General features: G+C 41.4%; 1 protein-coding gene across 8 annotated transcripts in view; it reads right to left on the reverse strand.

The window, feature by feature from the left end:
* LOC135489103 (dopamine receptor 1-like) overlaps nt 1–20,104 on the reverse strand; it is a 75,677-nt gene that overhangs the window by 21,039 nt on the left and 34,534 nt on the right. For 3 of the 8 annotated variants that reach the window (XM_064774274.1, XM_064774275.1, XM_064774276.1), the window contains one exon: nt 6,720–6,775. The gene's annotated coding sequence lies outside the window, so the exon portion shown is untranslated. Of the gene's footprint in view, nt 1–710; nt 752–2,298; nt 2,414–5,529; nt 5,563–6,719; nt 6,776–7,057; nt 7,187–20,104 lie in introns of those variants that run through there. The other 5 variants (XM_064774277.1, XM_064774278.1, XM_064774283.1 and 2 more) reach the window with 5 other exon arrangements.

Here is a 20,104-nt window from a genome sequence, read left to right on the forward strand (position 1 = left end):
GTCCGTGACGAACCTCCTTCTTTACACATCAATTTTCTCCGAAATGCGCGAAACACTACCATCGTTGTTTTTTTTCCGACTTTTTCAATGTAGCACGTAATCCTGGTAAATTGGATTAGGTCAATTAGGCCGATCCTGATTAGGTTACACAGTGATAGTTAGGTTAGTGTCAAATGGCTTGAGGCAGGAAAAAATTGAAGTACGTGGGCAGCTAATATAAGGCACTAAAATCGCTTTATATTTGAGAGGAACCAACATTAAAAAGGGTTAGGTGGAGACACTATAAGTCATAACACTTATGGCTTATCGTATGAACCAAGATCCCATCTATGATGACGACGACGACGATGACGATGATGTGCAACTTTTTACGAAGAAGCTGTACTCATGTTGAATCAGTGTGAATGATAGACAGCGAGATCCACGTCTTTAATCAAAATATTATCGAGGACGTTGATAAATTACTTGCCCTGATCACGTTGTCTAAAGGAATGGCAACAAATGAAACATATTAATCATCGTCCTCAATTAGCGTTCTTGTGTCATGGAACTGTCCCGATGATCGAAGTTATGTTATATTCATACAGCAATACCAATTGATCATCTTGATAAGCAAAGTCTTCAAAAGCACGGAAACGAGCGGCCTGATATGTTGAAAGCCGTTGTGATTAGCCTTAGATGAAGGAAGAAATCATGCAAACAGAACTTACCAACAATGCCAACATGTTTGCATGGTGTGGTTCCGTGTTATGTTTATTCGAACAATCAGTGGTGGTTAAATGTTTCACATCAATAAAATCTTCAACAGATAAACTACTGGCTTAAGAAAACCGGAATGTACATTGGGTACATACCACGTTTCTTTGCCAGACGAAAATGAAAAGGCGTGATCGGAAAGTTGAAAATGTCTTTTTGAGGCGGATGTACAGCGTGTTCATGATGTATACTTAAAGTCTTAGACATGTTGATTTATAGTGGAGTTTACTATCGACGTGTAATGAATACGACTTACAACACGGAATTCCCCGTTTTAATTGAAATAATCCCATCATCAACTCCCACGAAGCATCGATAAAAAATGCGATATTGCAGCCTTTTGACTTATCAATCACTTTAATGAGACAATTAGCATGTCTGTCGGCGGAAGTTTGCCATTGATGTCGTCGATTATATCGGAATCTATGTGTCCTGTTGATGTATATAAGTATCATAATACTATATCAAATGACACATTTTTTTCTATTTTGTATTAGGCCATTAGGGTATTGGCATACGCTGTCAAAGATGAAAAGCCATACATAGAGTGTTCGGTCTAGACAATAACGGGATTGATACAGCAGGCTGCGTATACTACGTTAACCTGATCCCATTAATCGTCTACGGACATACGGATGTTCCATAGATAGGTTAAGCTTGCATTCACAGTGGCGAAAATATTCTGGGCCCTAAACATCCAATGGCCGATGGACAAAAACCTGTTCGTATACTACTGTCAGCGAGTAAATATGTCTTAGCACTATCAGACACATGCTTGCAATATTGTATACTCTTTGTCACTAACGTCAAAGAGTAACAACAAAAATATCTTTAGGTGTAACTTCATGACGCCAATATCGTGCTTGTCACTTGAAGAATATCAGTTGGCATGTACACGGCATGGAGGGTGCATGCAGGCGACTGTAAGGATGCCATCAGCTTTCTTCTAGCCTCGTAGAATCGGCGTAGAGAGAAATGTCTATCGTTGGAACTGCCTGAAACGCTCGGGAGGAAAAGTGACGGGAACATAGGCCCCTTATTGGTTATCTATGGCCGCGACACAGCAACATGTAATCTGTTTTCGAACAGTTCTATGTCCTCCCAGATAAAGTCTTCCGAATCGACGTGGCAACTCATCATGACTTTTTTCTCTCGACGTCTAATTAAGACCACCGAGACGGTTTACATCCTTCCCTAATTCTAGTTACAGCTACGGATCTACGTGATGAACATTCTTAACGTGATACGAAGCGATACATCATTAACACAGTTCCACAGAGCCGGCCAGACTAAGTCAAATCAAATGGCTATCTTAACTTTAAACATTCCAGAGCACAATGTTTCAGGCATCACTGGTGATCTGATGACTTCCAGCATTATTCAGTTGAAATATCGTTTAGAAAAGAGAGACATTATTACCGAATATATGCACAGGTAAATTAACAAGTCTAAAATGGCTCTGTTGCCTGATTCGTGGCTAAGATATTCGATGAGGGTAGCGTTCTGGAATATCAAAATAATTCCATTCAGTGAATAGCTTACCTTAGCTTAATTTCTTCCAAGATTGCGTTATTCCCCGGATCGTACACTAATATCTAGTACAGTCAGCTATGGGTAAATCCGTTGAATAGGAGATGATTCTTGTAGCCAACTGTAGCATCAGGGTTATATAGGCAGACTCATCAGTGCAATGGTAAGGCCTGCCTACTTAATTACTCGATCATCTGATGATGATCATTCGAGGTCGACCATTTTCCCCACTGGGTCATTCACCAATTAATCCTTTGCCACAACCATAATGTACTACATTTCATACAATAATGTAACTTTAGAAATATAATTTGGGCGGAAATTAATATCAATAGCCACCTCTCAGAAAATAGATCACAGGACCGCTAAATTCCTTGTCTGAATAATATGGTTGTCTCACTCGTCATATTTTGTCGATTTGGAGTCACAAGCAAAGGATCTACGTACATCCGATTTCGTCCATAAAATACAGGGAAATGTATTATTAAACATAATGAATATGATATATTGCTTTATATTGCATTACAACCACTATTCTATGCCATTGGTATGCTAGGGCAGCCAGTTTTAGGAAGCCAAACCAATTGCCTCATTTGTATTCGGTGTTGAAACACTGTCGGCCAAGAAATGAAATGAGTGAGACGATGTTTCAATCACACTTCGTTAATGTTACCGAGAAGTATATGAATTAATATGACTGAACTAGTTGCGGATACCACTGATATTGTTCGCATGGGCATCATTTGCTAACTAGCGTGACTTACATATTGTTCGCATGGGCATCATTTGCTAACTGGCATGACTTACAAATTGTGATAGGTGGGTAAGACGTACACTCATATCGCGGAGATATTTCAAGTTTTGTGATGCTTACTATTCGTAACTAGGTTTGTGTACAACGTAAAACCTTGACAAGTGTTGGATTGACTGACCACAGCTTGATGGCCAAAATGATTATAGTAGTATATAGTAGTATTGGCCTTTTAATCAATAACCTGATGCATCTCTTGGGCGAAGAGTAATGGCAATTATGTTGACCTGCCATGATATGACATTGATAATATCTGCCAGTTAGCCAGCTGGGATACACTGTAATGAAATTAACACCATAGTATCAGGATGAATATCATATGGTCAATCTGATGTAGAAATCAATACATGTAGCTTTTAAATACCGTATCGAAAATGGATGCCTTAGCCTTTAATAGCCTCACGAATCTCGCGGGTCAGAGGTAATGGGAATTATGGTGACTCCTGCCAACATCGCGATTGCGCGATTATAGAGTCCGCTAAATATGACCGTGATAATGTCTGTTACCACTACCTAGTTATGAATGAACACTTAATGAGGATGAAAATTTTGTATGGTAGTTCCGATGTAGAAATCAATCTCTCTTAACTAGAGTGTAAGAAGTGACAGCCATCGAAAGGAAATTAAATTGGAACCCCGGTCGTCGACCACCCCCGTAACGCGACTACCCCACTATGACTACCAATATTCGACGGTCCTGAATGGTTTCCTCTATAATTTTGCCTTTGAAATTTTTTTTAGAATTTTGAACCTGATGAAACCAACCGTTCTCACACAAAAATTTCAACAGAAATGCTCAAATGCTTCAAGTAACCTCCACATCCTTAACGAGACCTTGCAAGGGTAGTTCAGGCTCACAACTCAGACAAATCAGGTGATTAGGCCAGCCTAGTTTGAAATATACACCTGTTACCTCCCTCTCTACTCACAGTTCACAGCCGTGTATCCATAGCACTCCATACTCATACAGACAGACATCAGTCCGATCACACAATTCGCAATTGTTTTTATCATTAAAGCGCCAACTGAGCCTTTGAACTCTATAGCCAAAGGGAAATAATTAACTAAGTGCCTCCGAAGCCATTTGGTTCAACTTTTTGTCATTTGTATCGGTTTCGTACGATAGCGCTATCGGAAGGAAAATATCACACCCCGATAAACACGTTAGCAAAGAAGATATCATTCTTACCAACAAGAAGACAAAAATACCTCTAGGCTTTTTTTAAGTTCCATGTAATATCACGGATCCTACCTCGCGAACGTGGTTGGTGAAGCCAAGCGTTACGAGTAATGACCCATCATCGAGGTATTAGCTCAGGGTTATCAGAAATACGGAGTGAATCCAAGCATTCTCGCATTTAGATTATGGTTTCTCCAGCTGCCAAGAAGCTACCTAGGTTTCTTCGCATCATTCCGCAGGGTTTTTTTGGAGTGGGAAGACCACGTCTTCAGAACAACCCTTGGAATGATGTTGGTAACACCAGCGCCATGTCTACAGCAGTCCAACACGCACGCCACAGAGGTAATAGAACTCTGTATGATACTACACCAACGTTTCTTATAACATTGGCCAGATCGAAGACAGAATGATTGGAATCTAATTTTATCGCATAGGCTGCTTACTCTCAGATGACTGGTTGGAAACAGTTTGATATTCTCTTCAAGCTGAGCCCTCCAATCAACACATCGCCAGCCGTATCTGTCTCATTTCCACACCATGACCACGACAAACCCCGCAAATTCGAAACGACGTCTAGTATTCTTATTATCACATACAGATATCGTGCACCGTCATGTCGGAACCGATCAGATTAAAGGCGGACTATTGGATTAGACCATAATTAGTCGGCTATCAGGATATTAAACATTTGCTTAGTAAGAAAAGAGAGGCGAATTCGGAAATAAAGGGAAGGTAATTTCACCCGTAATGTCATATTTTCCGATATTACGGCCGACCCTTGCTCTAGTCTTTTTTCTTTCGGTACCGGTACATATTTCTGTAGGCGATTCTTTGTCCTCATATTAGCTGAGGTATCTGCCTTTGTTGTGTGTCAGAGATGCAGCTTGAGAATCGTGTCCGGAAGAATTTCAGTACATGTATATAACTATATGTATTGGTTACATCCCTAAAGACTCCCTTATTTTTTCTTCCAGCAAAACATTTATACATTGTTCTACCAAATGAGAAAGAAGTATTCATTCTTCATTTTAAGATAAGAATATATCGACATATGATCTTTTCCACCGAAGAATGTTTCCTGGTTGTTCTTTTGTCCACAATATGGCTCCCTGTGAAATCAGATACCTCGTTTTAAAGATTATAACGTCCAGCTATGGAACGAATGTGATAGAACTTTATCAATTCAACAACTTGATTACATAAAGAGAACTTTGGTAAAGAGAATGCTTTATCAATTCTTGATAATACCCACCATTGTGCTGCATTTATAGATATATCGTCTTCACCACGGAGCCCCTGTAAGAAAGTGAGACCGTGAATAGCCTGCAGGTCCACTTTTTTGTTGTCACGATACATGAGTTGGTAAACATCCCTTAGATATGAAGATTAGCTTTTCCCAGGGGTGTGATGGCAAGGTTCACGTCAAAGGGACACAAACGGAAAATACTCTTAGTACACGCTCAGTGAAGACTTTTTTGCAGGGTAAGATGGGAAGGCTCATGTCAAAGGGACACAAATAGAAAATACTCGTACTCTCAGTGAAGAATTTTTGAAAGCCATTATGTTTTCCGCGAGATAATGGAAACATGATGTTTTTGTTAGGCTAAATGGTGGATAGTAGCCGTACTATGAGGTCATGCAAATGAAAATGGTGGCTATAAACCGGGCAGATATGTAAAGCATTTACATATTCCATCGTTTGAGTAAACAAACCTAATGCCGCCCTTTCAACACTAACTCTGAAACGATTTCTCTGAGGTGAAATAAACAAGCGCTAGATGATGCCTGCCTGTTCAATGCCAAACCAGCAAATGGTAAAATTCGTAAAAAAAATTAATGTTTTTCAGGTAGGCAACCTGTAGAGGTTTTACAGTGAAATGAAATTAGGCCCAGGTCTTTCAGAACCTCAAATCTATAAAGAAAGATTTCAACGAGATTTATACTAGTATTTGTGGTGGCCGGAAAACCTTATAAATGTGTTTCAAAAACATTTTTTCAACGGGCGAAAAGTCATAAACCATTCCTGAAATTTTTAACAGACGTAACGTATATATTTTCAAGACAACATATGACAGACAACAATAAAAGAACTCAGCCCTAACAGGTCGATTATCAGTTTTTAGATCGAATAGGCCGTGTTGTTATTCACGTTCGCGTCAAATGTTTAGAATAAAAAAAATCGATTTCTAAGAATATCAACAATCGCTATCAATAGTTTATATCTTGAGAAGTATGTTCATGTTTAGTCAACAAGTATAAAAATAAAACCGAATAGGCCTACCTGTAAATTGGAAATTTGGAAATGTCAGGTCCATGCTCTGTTTTCTTTGGGTGCCAGATGTGGTCCCTTCAAACTATTTTTAAGATGATAAGTGCAACGACTGTCAGAGGGGAGAGGCGCTTGGACCTAAAATCGACTAAAATAGAAGTGAAAACACTTACCCTATACACGAGTACCAGCTACATTAGATCCTGTTGAAATGCTGGTCATTCTTGACCTAAAAAAGACAAAGTTATAGGATGAATTTGCACTCACATATCAATGTCCCATCCGAAATGAAAACAGTGATTACCTGTGAACTTTGTTTTTAGAAAAGGGACCTTTTGTATCTGAAGTAGCACTCGGATAATGTCATATCCCGATTAAAAACATCCTCGATACCTTTTCACTGAACAAAAGCTAAAAACTCTGAAGTAGCATAGGTTCTTAGATGTAAACAAGTCATAATTAGTTTCACACTGCAATGTGCAGTGGCCAGAAAATCTCACACAGGCCTTACTCTTGACTCCGCCTCGTGTATATCCAAGTTTACCTAACTGAGTGAAAAGTGCGAAAACAATCCGAATTTGTCATTCAAAACCTTGTTTTTCATGAATGTAATCCCACGGTATCACATCGAACGCAAAGCCTATACCATTAGGCCTGTTCTGCCTTCCCGCCTGAAAACTGCCAGTGTTATTCATTTACTTTTATACCAATTCGATGTATCAAATCGCTTGACTTTCATTAATGGTATACATAGTCCGTTGAGTAAACACCTGTATACCTGAACCTCGTAATACGGTAAATAAACAGGTCTTCGGTTTACAACTTTGCAATAATACTTTGCGCCGTGTTGGTGAAAATAAACGCATGAAATGATATGCCGTACAGGTTCGATCAACTCTTTTTCATCATGCCAGTCTCGAATATTCTAAAAAGCAAAATATAGTGTCGCGACTAGGCTAATCTCACAAGTCAAACTGTTCTGGTAATACATTTGTGTAAGTCAAAGAAGTCTTCATAAACGACTGCAAAATAAGAATACTATCATTGATTAAGGAAACGTCGAGTGCACTTGTATCAGGGATCATCCCCGAAATAGCCTGCTTCTGACGAACGTACCAAAGAAGACCAGGCGAACCAATATCTATAAACTCGTAAGGTCGTTCAATATGTTTCTTCGGGCGGACGTAGCCCCTCCGATCCATTCTTATTGCAGATTTAATCGAATTTTCCGTCAATTATATCTCCGCAAACCAGACAAATCTTCCAGCTGGAGAAGCAAACGTTTTGACCTGTACAACATTGGTTGAACTTCAATGGGACCGGATAACCACTGAGTAATCGAAACGATTCGTTCTGTGAAAGATGGAGAGGGATCGATGGCCAAGATATCGGCAGACCGGCTACGGTCTACGCTGTTGGTCAGTCATGCAAAGACTCGGATCAGCGGACTGTCGAACCATCTGAAATCCGTTTCTATTGGGAATAGGGAAGCTTCTTCTTCAGAAGACCGATGTATTCTGCCACATTATTCGTCAATTCTCTAATGTACTGAGATTTTCTACGCCTTCCATTATATACAATAGTACTATCAACCAAACCAAGACACATCGATTTGACTGGTTAACAAACCAATTTCCTCAATATGACAGGCAAACAGTTTCCGTCATCCTTTTGAGACATCAACTTGACAGGTAATAAACGACAAGTGGAGATCATAACAGAAAGTAACATCTTAGAATTTAGAGTCGATTTCTTCACGTCGAATGAAGTGTCGCCAAGTAGCCAAGTTATGGTGGCATATCGTAGCAGCCAAACTATTCCCACGTAATATGGATCAAATGTGCTATGAGGAATGTAGACCACAGAAACTCCCGCAAGTAAGTGCACTTATGCATAGCGAACATTGGAAAGCAGTTAATAGCTAAATTCTTAGACGAACAAGTCCACCAGAAAGGCTGCGGTGGCCGTCTCAGCAAAACTACGTCCGGCCCAAACGACGAAACTGCTACTTCGGAATTAGATTTACGGTTATTATCGACCCATATCGAATATTCAGAGAAGATTCTTATAAGATCCTCAGTTAAGAACTCATTCAGCTTCGTGATGTAGAAGGCACGTTCCGTCTGAAAAATGTCGTGCTCACCAAGCAGTTAAGAGTTCACGTCGCACAAGCTGTTTTCTTTCAGAGCAATTATGAACTCAGCGTTTTAAAATTGAATTTGTCGCTTCAGATTAATTGGTGAGGAGCCTGAGAAGTTGTAGATCCAGACTTGTACTCCTAGCGGCACTCGAGAATGCTGAATAGAGACAAGGTAACCAGAAAAATGCTCAGATTATCGGAAAATGTTGAGTTCGTGCGATACGCTGACGAGCGCTGCCTGGAGAACCAGAAGGAAGGAAAAATTACAATATGATTTGGTGCAGCATGTGCATTACACAAGCCATTGCACGCAAAAAGGAGCAATGATTTAACTTTATGCTGATCGATGCAGTCAAACTAGCCTGCTAACAGAAACTATGAAAAACGTCGGTGCTGCATCTCGGAAGTCGTTGCCTCAGTGAAGAAACAAGGATGGTAGTGACAACTTCGATAACAAATGTTTTCCTGAATGTGTCCCTGCATGCTGTCAGATTGGATACCGCGTATTGTAAGAGTGACACTAAAAACAAAACCGAAAGAATGCCAAACACGACATGATTCCAAAATATATGCACCAACGATGGCTGAAACATGCTGAAATGCAAAATAAGAGTATGTAAAGAGATGAGAAGACGTGTCCGAGGTGTAGTGATCTAAGTTTAAGAAACCATTACTTGCAGAAAGAAGGGGTGGAGTGAGCTCCTTTGCACTTGGTTACGCGAATCATATCAATACAACTAACGAGTTAGTAGAAAACATGATGGAGTGTTGTGATTATCATGTTGTACTAGTACTCCCTGTGGCTGCTTTGAATGATTCGATAGAAGCTGCGAGGCCTACAAGTTTTAAAGAATGATGTACAACTCGCAAGACTGGTGGAAGAACACAAAAAAATCGAAGTAGGTGGGCGCATTAGCTAGTGACGACTATTGAACATGAACTTGAAACAAAGCCAAAGGCACTTTGCCGAAAAGTAAAAATATAACTGGAAGAACCTGAACGCATCGTCCATCGGCGAACAATGCACTTTTGCATGAATTGTCACCGGGATAGCTAACGAAAAGGAAATCGAAAATACCAAGCACCAAGCATGCAAACAGAAAAGAACACATCAATTGCTGTAATGGCTACACAAGAGGGTAATTGAAGGCGTTGGCGAAGTCCTTTATTTGAGATGAGTGCGAGATGTTGGCCCACAAGTAGAACTAAGGAAAGGAAACTGGTGTTTCGGAGTCAACTTGAAAAGGAGACTACCCTCTTGAGACACCAGATGCTACGTTGGTACCTTCAAAGCAATGCTAATCAGACAGATTTTCTTTTCAAAGTACAAAAGAGTCGAAGTATTATGTACTTAGCGAGGATATCACGAGTCAAACCCTCAAGAGTTATCGCGTAATGACTCCTGCCTTAGATATTGTTCACGGCGGCACAATCCATGGCGAGACTACCTGTACTTTTTCCGACTAATTCAAAACAACCGTCGAATCAAGTAGTTAGTCGTTGAGACATGATCGTCATGCCCAGACTGAGCCGGATTTAATGGTTTTCGTGACTCTTCCAAGACGATGATCATTGCTATAGACCCGCGAGACCCGTCGTGCGATGTATTTTGCTCCGAAGAATTCGTTAAACTAGAAGATCTGTACTGGAGGGGTGTAATTAATCCTGACTGGTTCATTGCCTCTATATTTGAACTCAATTTGTATCTGCTGACTATCAATTACGCGCTGTAAGATATATCCTACAGGTACGAACGAAACGTATGCTATTTTGATTTTTTTTTAAAGTTACTTGCTATCGCACAGCCATTTTAGGAATAGACATACTCAGTTGTTAGATTTCGATGTTGGGCGTTGGCTTCTTAAAGTAACGTCAAGCAAATTATTTTCAGTCCATGTATTAAAACAAAAAAACGAAGTTAAACAATTCGCCTTTGTCTATTTGTCTTGGCAAACAAACTTGCAAAACGAAATTGAATCCAACTCGATTGACATGATTAAGATCTTTATCGAAATTGCAAGGAATCATTTTGATCAATCATAATATCTCATATCAATAAAATTTCTTTCAAACAAAAACGAAATTAGGTCTATTACATTAGTCTATTTGTCTTCGGCAGATGTCAGAACGAAAGACAAAGAATTACTCAATAACGTCCCTCAGCAACAAATGATGTAAAAGCTGAAATAAGAGGGCTGCCAATGCATCATTTAACCAAATTAACTCGTTTCCTGGCGCTGTCATTCTAACAAGATCTTGACAACGATACGAGAGCAATGTTATTAGAAATTAGCTCGGCCTTGAGACGGATGCGATCTCCGTTTGACACAACTGATCTATCTGTACACATTGGCAGAGCGCTATATCGATCCAGTAGCGATATTTTTTAGGTTTCTGTATTTGAATATGACTTTTAAACAAATTAATTGTCACGACATATGGAGATGAGTTGGCCAGATAGTTAAGACATATTGGATTTGTTCTCAACACGACACACTATCATTGTTGAAGAGGTTTTTATTAACGAGTGGTTCTGAGATTCTGGTTCTTTAGCACATGTTTTTATCTGGATTGAATTAAAATGCTGAAAGATAACATTATGTTCTGTGTCATAGTTTAGCTTTAGAAGACACCCCACCTTCAACATACATTGTACGGAGATCGCAGAAGAAAAACTGATTATCGAGACAGCACGTACACATACATTTGCGGCTTTTTACACCACGGGCCCTTCCCTAGCTACATCATCTGTTGTTCACATACATTTGCGGCCTTTTACTCCACGGGCCTTTCCCTAGCTACATCATCTGTTGTTCACATACATTTGCAGCCTTTTACTCCTAGGGCCCTTCCCTAGCTACATCATCTGTTGTTCACATACATTTGCGGCCGTTACTCCACGGGCCCTTCCCTAGCTACATCATCTGTTGTTCACATACATTTGCGGCCTTTTACTCCACGGGCCCTACCCTAGCTACATCATCTGTTGTTCACATACATTTGCGGCCCTTTACTCCACGGGCCCTATCCTAGCTACATCATCTGTTGTTCACATACATTTGCGGCCTTTTACTCCACGGGCCCTACCCTAGCTACATCATCTGTTGTTCACATACATTTGCGGCCCTTTACTCCACGGGCCCTATCCTAGCTACATCATGTGTTGTTCACATACATTTGCGGCCTTTTACTCCACGGGCCCTACCCTAGCTACATCATCTGTTGTTCACATACATTTGCGGCCTTTTACTCCAAGTGCCCTTCCCTAGCTACATCATCTGTTGTTCACATACATTTGCGGCCTTTTACACCAAGGGCCCTTCCCTAGCTACATCATCTGTTGTTCACATACATTTGCAGCCTTTTACTCCATGGGCCCTACTCTAGCTACATCATCTGTTGTTCACATACATTTGCGGCCTTTTACTCCAAGGGCCCTACCCTAGCTACATCATCTGTTGTTCACATACATTTGCGGCCTTTTACTCCACGGGCCCTACCCTAGCTACATCATCTGTTGTTCACATACATTTGCGGCCTTTTACTCCAAGGGCCCTTCCCTAGCTACATCATCTGTTTTTCACATACATTTGCGGCCTTTTACTCCAAGGGCCCTTCCCTAGCTACATCATCTGTTGTTCACATACATTTGCGGCCTTTTACTCCATGGGCCCTACTCTAGCTACATCATCTGTTGTTCACATACATTTGCGGCCTTTTACTCCAAGGGCCCTTCCCTAGCTACATCATCTGTTGTTCACATACAATTGCGGCCTTTTACTCCACGGGCCCTACCCTAGCTACATCATCTGTTGTTCACATACATTTGCGGCCCTTTACTCCACGGGCCCTATCCTAGCTACATCACTGTTGTTCACATACATTTGCGGCCTTTTACTCCACGGGCCCTACCCTAGCTACATCATCTGTTGTTCACATACATTTGCGGCCTTTTACTCCAAGTGCCCTTCCCTAGCTACATCATCTGTTGTTCACATACATTTGCGGCCTTTTACACCAAGGGCCCTTCCCTAGCTACATCATCTGTTGTTCACATACATTTGCAGCCTTTTACTCCAAGGGCCCTACCCTAGCTACATCATCTGTTGTTCACATACATTTGCGGCCTTTTACTCCACGGGCCCTACCCTAGCTACATCATCTGTTGTTCACATACATTTGCGGCCTTTTACTCCAAGGGCCCTTCCCTAGCTACATCATCTGTTGTTCACATACATTTGCGGCCTTTTACTCCAAGGGCCCTTCCCTAGCTACATCATCTGTTGTTCACATACATTTGCGGCCTTTTACTCCATGGACCCTACTCTAGCTACATCATCTGTTGTTCACATACATTTGCGGCCTTTTACTCCAAGGGCCCTTCCCTAGCTACATCATCTGTTGTTCACATACAATTGCGACCTTTTACTCCAAGGGCCCTTCCCTAGCTACATCATCTGTTGTTCACATACATTTGCGGCCGTTACTCCACGGGCCCTTCCCTAGCTACATCATCTGTTGTTCACATACATTTGCGGCCTTTTACACCACGGGCCCTTCCCTAGCTACATCATCTGTTGTTCACATACATTTGCGGCCGTTACTCCACGGGCCCTACCCTAGCTACATCATCTGTTGTTCACATACATTTGCGGCCTTTTACTCCACGGGCCCTTCCCTAACTACATCATCTGTTGTTCACATACATTTGCGGCCGTTACTCCACGGGCCCTTCCCTAGCTACATCATTTGTTGTTCACATACATTTGCAGCCGTTACGCCACGGGCCCTTCCCTAACTACATCATCTGTTGTTCACATACATTTGCGGCCGTTACTCCACGGGCCCTTCCCTAGCTACATCATCTGCTGTTCACATACATTTGCGGCCTTTTACTCCACGGGCCCTTCCCTAGCTACATCATCTGTTGTTCACATACATTTGCGGCCTTTTACTCCACGGGCCCTTCCCTAGCTACATCATGTGTTGTTCACATACATTTGCGGCCGTTTACTCCTAGGGCCCTACCCTAGCTACATCATCTGTTGTTCACATACATTTGCGGCCGTTTACTCCAAGGGCCCTTCCCTAGCTACATCATCTGTTGTTCACATACATTTGCGGCCCTTTACTCCACAGGCCCTACCCTAGCTACATCATCTGTTGTTCACATACATTTGCGGCCTTTTACTCCACGGGCCCTACCCTAGCTACATCATCTGTTGTTCACATACATTTGCGGCCTTTTACTCCACGGGCCCTTCCCTAGCTACATCATCTGTTGTTCACATACATTTGCGGCCTTTTACTCCAAGGGCCCTTCCCTAGCTACATCATCTGTTGTTCACATACATTTGCGGCCTTTTACTCCAAGGGCCCTACCCAAGCTACATCATCTGTTGTTCACAAACATTTGCGGCCTTTTACTCCACGGGCCCTATCCTAGCTACATCATCTGTTGTTCACATACATTTGCGGCCTTTTACTCCAAGGGCCCTTCCCTAGGTACATCATCTGTTGTTCACATACATTTGCGGCCTTTTACTCCACGGGCCCTACCCTAGCTACATCATCTGTTGTTCACATACATTTGCGGCCTTTTACTCCACGGGCCCTTCCCTAGCTACATCATCTGTTGTTCACATACATTTGCGGCCTTTTACTCCAAGGGCCCTTCCCTAGCTACATCATCTGTTGTTCACATACATTTGCGGCCTTTTACTCCACGGGCCCTACCCTAGCTACATCATCTGTTTTTCTCATACATTTGCGGCCTTTTACTCCAAGGGCCCTTCCCTAGCTACATCATCTGTTGTTCACATACATTTGCGGCCGTTACTCCACGGGCCCTTCCCTAGCTACATCATCTGTTATTCTCATACATTTGCGGCCTTTTACACCACGGGCCCTTCCCTAGCTACATCATCTGTTGTTCACATACATTTGCGGCCGTTACTCCACGGGCCCTACCCTAGCTACATCATCTGTTGTTCACATACATTTGCGGCCTTTAACTCCACGGACCCTTCCCTAACTACATCATCTGTTGTTCACATACATTCGCGGCCGTTACTCCACGGGCCCTTCCCTAGCTACATCATCTGTTGTTCACATACATTTGCGGCCGTTACTCCACGGGCCCTGCCCTAACTACATCATCTGTTGTTCACATACATTTGCGGCCGTTACTCCACGGGCCCTTCCCTAGCTACATCATCTGTTGTTCACATACATTTGCGGCCTTTTACTCCACGGGCCCTTCCCTAGCTACATCATCTGTTGTTCACATACATTTGCGGCCGTTTACTCCACGGGCCCTTCCCTAGCTACATCATCTGTTGTTCACATACATTTGCGGCCTTTTACTCCACGGGCCCTACCCTAGCTACATCATCTGTTGTTCACATACATTTGCGGCCGTTACTCCACGGGCCCTTCCCTAGCTACATCATCTGTTGTTCACATACATTTGCGGCCGTTTACTCCACGGGCCCTTCCCTAGCTACATCATCTGTTGTTCACATACATTTGCGGCCTTTTACTCCACGGGCCCTACCCTAGCTACATCATCTGTTGTTCACATACATTTGCGGCCTTTTACTCCACGGGCCCTTCCCTAGCTACATCATCTGTTGTTCACATACATTTGCGGCCTTTTACTCCACGGGCCCTTCCCTAGCTACATCATCTGTTGTTCACATACATTTGCGGCCTTTTACTCCACGGGCCCTTCCCTAACTACATCATCTGTTGTTCACATACATTTGCGGCCTTTTACTCCAAGGGCCCTTCCCTAGCTACATCATCTGTTGTTCACATACATTTGCAGCCTTTTACTCCACGGGCCCTTCCCTAGCTACATCATCTGTTGTTCACATACATTTGCGGCCTTTTACTCCACGGGCCCTTCCCTAGCTACATGGGTGTTGTTCTAACTCTTATATAGAGTGCTGAATCTGTAATCTTGGTTTAAGTTTAACTTCCTCTTAAGTATATGTTTCAGTTGCTAAGCATGGCGTTTCTCAACATTGATTGATAGATTGGAAAAGTGATCTCAAGTCATTTCCAGCAGTCATGTCTAGTATAACCTTGGGATTAGAAATAAGGTTCTTGAAAGGAATTTTTTCCCTCGAAAGCTATTAAAATTTTGAACGCATAACCCTCTCCACTTTAATGGTCATAAGCCGTTCCACTTGTAAAGTGTTCATTCCTCTCAGCGCCCGTCTGAAGTGATGTCGAAGTAATAATGCTTCTTATAATTCTCCACACTCTTTCGTACATTTCCACTCGACTGGAGAGACTATGGATTATGGATTATGGAAGTCATTGGGAAGATCATAAGCTGATACCATGAGGTTTTTTGCCAGCCAAAATCACTAGATATTGTCCCTGCATCAAATGATATAGCTTGCTATCCGTGTCGCGAAAGTTAACGGTCATTTTCCACTCCGTAGTACGCCCTCAGATTATAGTCGACATATCTACGATCTGTCCACGCGTCTATTGCCATCTATCTCTAGAATGGGCTCTCTCATGGGAACAGAGAGTAAACCATCTGAATGGAAGAAGCAGATTATATTTTTATCATCTCTTATAGTAGATACACAGGCAAACAAATCAATAGTGGTTTGAGACATAAAGTAACTTGTCAGAATGAATGTTCGCTGGATGATTGCTATCAAGAGTGTAGAGTTGGCCTGAGGTCCTAAAGAAGAAATCACTGAATAATAGCCAGTGATGGGGGTGATTTACTGCAAAACGATATCTCGGTTAAAACCGGCCAATTATCCCCACAATGACCTTTTCCAAGTTATCTTTGAAGGAGGAAAAAAGGAATGCATATACGGCAGTAACCGCAAGTACAAGTACTTTGTATTAACAGTCTCAAAACATTTGCCAATGATCAAAAACATCTTGTTCTCTTGCAGCGTTATTTTCATAGTCATTGAAAGGTTCCTAACGCGATGTCCCAAGGGCATACAGAAATGTTGCTAAGAGTATTATTTTTCTGATAGTCTCCATCTTTAAGACTTGTTCATTCCGTTAACTTTCTGGCACTGGTACATCGAAATGCAGCAAAAACGATCTATGGAAATTTGTCATCCACATCTTAGCTAATGGTATCTTGTAAGTGCGAGAGAAACAAAACACTTGGTCAATACTATTAGTCAGGCATTCAAGCACTGAATCGTCTCGTTGCATCCTCTCATGGAGATATCTTACAGATCCACAGATAAAACTGTCAAGAACATGGTCACTGCTGGTCCATCAATCTGTCAGTAACTTATATGTTCGCCTATGCATTTTCCTGCTTACGTTTTTATGGCTTGTTTTCCTTGTAAAATGATGTCTTATATACAGATCCCCCAATAAAATCATCATGGGAATTGTCAAGAGCCTGCTTTACAGCGAGGAAAATAATCCGCTGCTGTCATTGTCTCGGCTCATTCATATCCTTTTCCTGCTTTGATGTCAGTCTGTCAAGAGACAACAATAAAATTGCCAGCATCATCAGACATTCGAAACAGAGCGTACATAAATAAAAGCATGCTCTTTTGATATTTCCTTCAATCAAGATATTGTCGCTGATATTAACAGAACATTCCGCCACGTTACACTGATCATGAATTACAGAACACCTGGAGCAATGCTGGTCTCTAGTATAAAGAATTCGTAAACAAACTAGACATGCCCTACACGGTGAAATAAAATACGGAAAAAAGGAGCAAAGCACTCGGGTGCATTGTTTGATCCTCATCAGATTTCTTTTATAACCATAAAGATTTTCCAATAACCACATTTCTCAGTTTTTATTTGACTGCGAATAGCAACATTGACATTTATATCCTGATATACCCGCGGTATAAGCTCTCGTATTTCTTTAGACATTCCTGGGTCCTGGTACTCTTGCTTGTGTAAAAAAATGAAATACCAATGTTTAGAAGCGCTATCAAGGCTTGGATGATTTAATGAAAGCTCTTCTGATCAATTAACGCCTGATTATTCTACAGATCTAAGAGGTGCCACCATACTCGCAAAGCCTTATACAAAGGCTGATTGTGTCAATCATCATCACCAACATCTTTAATATCGTCATTAACAGCGTCATGATCATCGAGAAGCTTTGCCTTTTGTAAAGAAGACTTTCACCAAAATATGCGCTTGTCCTGCCGGAGATATTTTCGAACTTGCATCAACGTCGATAAGTATCTTGATTTCTTCAAGTCATTTAGGCTAATTGCAATTCACAGAAAAACGCTTTTAATTTGTTTGCAACTAACCAGATGCAGAAGAGTTTAGACAAGAGAAAAGAAACACAGTTGAAATAACGTGATTGATTAAAAGAAATACGTCAATGGATATTGCTATTCATTGCTATGTCCGCCACTGATAGACTACGCTGACCCTGAACTGTTGATCCCTACGGGTCCAAGCTTTCTGTAGTAACAGTTTCAACTGCCTAAAGATTCCTAGTGGCATTAAGCGCACTTCTGACAAGAATTACCAGTCTTTCAGAGGCATTAACAGCAATCCGCTCTCTCCGCCATTACAGTGTTTGTCATTGATTGTCTTCCCTTGGGGAAAGGGTTGGATATAGTATCTTTGTGAATGCATCCTGAAAATATGCGATAAAGCCCCTTGTCAGCCTAAGTTCTCTGGCATGTTTATCATGTACATGGATGGTATGAACAGATGTGTTTAAATTCCACATTTTACCTTAGCTCAATGCTTCAACTGGTTCGAACAGTGATCCCACATTATGAAATGATCAGAAAGTGAAGAATCCGACGGTCAGGACGAAAAAGATCGTCAGATACTTATCGTTTTGTTTTGGAAGTGTCACATAGTTGCCCATTTCCTTCATTTTCCATCTTTTTTATTAATGAGAGTCCGATCGAGTCCGAATAGTGAATTAAGGCATCATTCCATATTGTGATGTATGGTCGGGAAGCAAGAACAAAGCATTGTCAACATTTACACCAGACCTCTTGTATTCCCCCTTGTATCTTGCTAATGTACCGGACCCTGAACGCGATTTGCAACATGCCGCGCGTTGATATCATAGAAAATAATCTAAAAGACGTTCGGTTCAGTTGAACAAGAAGTAGTTTTTTAACAGCTTCTTTTCGCACTCTATGATGTTTATCCCTTTCTGACATATCGATGCTCTTTCTGGATTATTATAACTCCTTTGTTCATCTTACAAACAATGGTGTTATATTTAAGGATCAAAGTTCTTACAAATAAAGGTCATTTTTCGAATAACGACTGTAACCTTTTTCCACAACCCGCTGACGCCAGTACTGCCGTCTTAAATATTTCTTTTTGGATAAGTCTTTCAAAGGTAGAGGGAAATGGTATCAGGATCAGTAGAATTTGAATCTGGCAAATACTTTGATTTCTGTAATAACACGAATTGTCAAATGTGTGCGCCTGTGGTAAAAATCAAAGTCAATTTTTGTTTCCCTCCGTTACTCCAACCTCTGAAGAAAAAATCTCCTAGCTTGCTTGCTATGTTGTTCCAGTCGATGTAGCGTCACCTTGAGAGAAGAAGACAACGCTGGCGACACTGTTGACATTGTCCAATACCAGGGCAGCTTATTGGCCACACCTCATTATTACGAGTTCAGCGCGCTCATCAATCGAACGAATACCTTGTAATAATAACAACAACATAATCGTTATTCATACCATTCACTTCAATGATAATCACCATCGGAAAACGTATCTGCGCCATTAACGAAGCTAGCCTAGCATCCTCGTAGCTACTGATCTAGTTCTTGGTCATCCACCCGAGCAAGTGTCGCAGATGAGCTGCAGAATACAAAAATTCCCAAGGAAGCAGTTCTGAACGATCGTAAAGAGATTTCACAAATGCTTGCCCTATAGCATCGACATGCGTTGGTATCATTCATCAGGGCATTTGATAGTCTCCCTGCTACTAATATCAAGATATCTGGTGATTAGAAAAAAATTATCTCGCTACATACATGGCATAACGACCATCCCAGTCACCTGCAAATGTACGAATGTTATAAATTCTATCATTGCAACCTCTTTGGTAGAATGTCATCCTCAAAAAAACATAATTGTACGAAGATTCGCTATTCTATAGGGAAAATCTGCTGAAGCTTTATGAAAAGATGATGTAGAGGTAATATACTTTCGCCAACATCGGAAAAAATGGAGTTTTTTTTACAATGATGATTGCATCCGCTTATGATGTATAGTTTTGTTCGGGCGTGTCGGCTGTTGTTGTGAGCGCACCCGGGTAAACCCCGGATGCTTCATTTCGAAGTTTCCGTCTTCTAGCCTGTTTGGCATTGCCTGGATGACGAGCAAAGACTACCCGGTTTGATTTCTTCTAGACTGGTTATCAACAGGACTTGGAAGGCCAGTTTCCATCTCTTTCCTAAC

Source organism: Lineus longissimus, chromosome 6 (assembly GCF_910592395.1).
Source record: "Lineus longissimus chromosome 6, tnLinLong1.2, whole genome shotgun sequence".
In the NCBI taxonomy this organism is placed as follows: domain Eukaryota; kingdom Metazoa; phylum Nemertea; class Pilidiophora; order Heteronemertea; family Lineidae; genus Lineus; species Lineus longissimus.